Consider the following 4,279-nt stretch of genomic DNA (forward strand, 5'->3'; position numbering starts at 1 on the left):
GATGATTGATAAGCCCTCGTCCTCAAGCCTTCCAACTTCCAATATAACAAATTGTGATCCGAACTTCACTAGCGAGTTCTCATATGATTTAAACTACAAGTCAAACACACTTGAAATGAGCACATCTTATCATCTTGAAATAGATAGTCAACTATAATGCCCAAAACTTTATTTGTGATATTTTACATTGAATTGGTGAAACCAATGGGTTTAGCGTCTCCCACTTACTAAACGGTGGTATAATGTGGCCCATCATGGTGCTCCCGAAATGTCGCTTTGTGATGTTGTCTATGGCTAAAAACCTTCCTTTGTCACCTCGTACTTATTAGGTACATCCAAGGTTTAGGAAATGGATCACACACTCAACACAAGAGCAACCATTCTTGGAGAACTTAAGGATATTACATTTTTGGCTCAAAATAGAATGAAGAATTAAGTAAATCATCATTGCTCTAGTTTGTCTTCTATAGAAGGGGGCCAGGGATTCCTCATCTCCAACAGTATAAATGAGCTTCCATAAAAGACAAGAGCCACCAGAACCTCACACCAAAGTTTTGTGGATGTTATTAGATAGTCCAATGCATTGGAAAAGTTACCTATATATTGGCTTTTTGGTCCACACCAAGATCCACCTAATATTTCATGTGTCTTGCTAAAAAAATAGTTTGATCAAATTTAACAATTTAGACCAACCTTATGAAACCTAATGAAGAAGGCTCCACATGTTTGTATCAAGGGTAGTATTGGGCACCAAAGAGTGTCGCATAAGATAACACATTATTTAAAATATCCTAATTGTTAGGGTCATACCTTAGCCCCCTTAGATACATTAATAATGCATGTGGCCTATCAAATAGTTAGTTAATAACCACTCTTTGTAAAAAAGGTCCTTTTTGTTAATAAGGCCCAAATTTATCAGTAAGCTCTCATTAAAATTGGATCCATAACTAGTTAATGTTCTCCATGGATCTCTCTCTCTCTCTCTCTCTCTCTCTCTCTCTCTCTCTCTCTCTATATATATATATATATATATATATATATATTCTCTCTCTCTCTCTCTCTATATATATATATATATATATATAGATAAAGAGAGAGAGAGAGAGAGAGAAAGAGTATAAGGCTATGTAATGTTTTGTCAATAATTGTGATTGTATTTCAAGCATTGGTTTGGAGGTTGTTTCATTTAAGAGGAAAGTGTCATAACTCTCTATTTTATATTATCAAAGAGATCATTCTCAGGGTTTATCTCTCTTTTTTCTCATGTTCTTGGGTTTTACACAATATTTTGTTGTATGAATTACACTACAATTGGTATCAAAGCTCTTTCTTGGGCATGAAGTGAGAGAATTTTTAGGCACAAATTGGAGGAATTTTATTTCCTTTTTGTTGATTTTCTTTGGAAAAAAGAAGATGGTAGCATTCAACAAATTTTTGAAACTTTTTTTGTATAATTCCAAGAATCCAATCTACAAATTGAGTTCCTCTCTAAAGTAATACATAATTTAAGGGGTGGAAGGAGCCCAACATGTGGGGGATCTTTTTCCCCAAAGGAAATACAAAATTGTATTATGCTTTGGGTATGTGTTCACTCCCCAATAATCTAGCACAAGCATATGCATTGCTTTGTTGTAGCTGCTACAACACCCTCCAAAAAAATTCCCTTGCTTTGATTTTGGAGCCTCCCTTCTATCCATAGGAGTTTATCACTTACTGATGTAAAGTATTCATGCTATGATCAAGACTTATGTTTTCATGTTGTTCTTGTGATGTTCTGCTTTGATCCTGGTTTTATACCTTTCAGACACAAGCTATCTCTTGACTTGACTTTGCAGCATTGTTGGTATTCCCTCCAAAAACAATGCAATCTTGGAATGCAAACCAGCCTTGAGGATATGAATTATGCAATCTAGATAGGCAAGCCAACCTTGAGCTCAGAAACTATGCAATTTGGGAAGTAGCCCGACCTTGAGATCAGAAACTGCGCAAAGCCTCCCTTGAGCTTAGAAACTGTGCAATTCACTGCGTCAAGGAGTTTCCCAGTGGTTGGAAATCACATAATCCTTCTTGGAAATGTGAATGGTCAGTTTCCCAAAAAAATCAAAAAATCAAAAAGCAATCCCTAGAAAATAGGGAATGGATAGTTAGTTTCCTGAAGGATGACACAAGTTGTTATTTTGGACTTTCGCCAAGCGTCTCTTTTTCCTTGATTTTAGGCATAAGCATCATAAACCCTAACCAGACTATATCTATATAATAGACACCCATAGAGCTCATTTGCACATTTGATATTAGAGCTCTATCCTTCCCAAGGCGATCAAGGAGCCTTCGGTGGAGTTTGTGGTGCTTTTCTGGGTGAGTTTTTCTTTTGTCGTTTTGCTTCTGTGAGTGTTGTTTTGCTTGTTTCTTTTCATGGTTTCTAGCATTTTAACTTATATTAGCTTGTAAAAGTGTTGTTTTGGTTTATCGTTTACCTTTTACAAGTGTCGAATTAGCTTTTTTTTTCTTGCTCATTAATGGTTGTCGTTTCAGCAACTCCCTATGCATTTTTGTTTTTCCTTTTGCATGTTGATATTCTACAGTTGAGCTTCATTTATCTATCTTTCCTTAGTCATATCTACACTCTAGTTTGCACAATCATGCAGATATCTCACTTCCCCATCCTCTTTCAGAGCAGATCTACCCTTCACTTGGCCAACAGTTCCCCTGCTCAGTGGGGCATTGCGCAAGTCCAAGGCTCAAGCTTCAGGCTTGGCTTATGAGACTACACAATGTGCAATACCTTGCTTTCCCAACTACACATTGTGCAGGTCCAGGGCTCGAGCCACACCCTGGCCACTGAGACTGCGCAATGGTAGTCTCTTCCTCAGTCTGCCTAGGTTGAGACTGCACATTGCGTAGTATCAAGCCTAAAGCTCGGGATTTGTGCAGATTTTCCCTTCAATCTTATGGTTAGTGCCTTGATCTTGCTTTGTGAGTCATTTTGTTGAAGTTGATTCATGTTTTCCATGAGTGTTTTTCCTCCTACACGTATTGTAGTTGTTGAGCACTTCTCTTCATCAATTATTTTTATCATGGCACCAAAGAGATCTACTTCAAAGCACACCATAGAAAGCAACACCGAGGAGGCAGTTGAGAGTAATCCAATGAACTTTCCAGTCTTCACAGATACTCGACTGTTCATAGAGAAAGAGTCAGATATCACATGGCACAAAGTGAATGAGGCATTCCTAGCAAGAAGCTTTAAAGCGGATCTTGAGGATATACAGGTGTATATCAATATCCAAAAGTCAGGGTTACATAAGGTTGCATGCAGGTATCTGACTTTCCCATGTACAGACATTGTCAGCTGGATAATTTCTCACATATATCCTAAGGTTATGACTCTCAACAGTACCAGTGGATAAAGCCTTACCTCTTTTCTGGCACTGAACTACCATCTCATGTACCATTTGTCGAATCCAGAATCACTCATGGATTCTTACTTCTATGTAGCCACCAGATACTTGAGCACAAATGAGGTTGTCAAAGGCTCAGTGAAAGAGCCAGCAAATTTCCATCAGACACCCACCAACACCTACAAGGAGAAGTCTCTCAAGAAGGCTTATTAGTGTTTGATAGTCCTATGTTGCAGGATCTATTGTCAGCAGAGTACTGAGACCTTCCCTGAAGGGTGGGAATTCTTGTTGAACCAAATTGTGAATGAAGGAAAACCATTCAACTTGTCATAATTGTTGGCTCAACGATTGAAGATCCACGTAGCTAATGCCCAGAATCCTCCCAAGGGCTAGAATTGTACCTAGACACTAAGAGAGTATGTCATGCACATTTACTGCAAGTTTCTTTTGGAGTGAAACCACAAAGGAGTAATGGAAATGTTGGCTAATCACTTCCTCATTCTGATATACAAGTTAATATTTGAGGAAGAGCCACCTTGCTTGTCATGTGGAGCAATGGAAGCAATGTCGGAGATAGCACATTGGTTTGCCTCACCAGATGGCACTTTCCTCAAAGTGTTTGGTAGACAGAAGTCTCCACATCTTATACCGAGGTATTCCATCGATAAGTTGTTCATGCAAGAGGTTTCTTACCATCTTTCCATAGAGTTATTAGCAGTTCTGCACAGAAAGAAGAAAGCACCTTGGCCCGCTCTTCCTTTGCAGATCAGATTGTACAAAATCAAGAATCTGAAAGTTGCAGACATCGAAGGTAAGGAGATACAAAAATTTGTATTCAGTCATTTGGACTTCAATCCATACAGTCCTCAGAATGTTTGCGA

The sequence above is a fragment of the Pinus tabuliformis genome, chromosome 6 (genome assembly GCF_031772625.1).
Source record: "Pinus tabuliformis cultivar Carrire ecotype Pingquan chromosome 6, CPIR1, whole genome shotgun sequence".
Lineage (NCBI taxonomy): Eukaryota > Viridiplantae > Streptophyta > Pinopsida > Pinales > Pinaceae > Pinus > Pinus tabuliformis.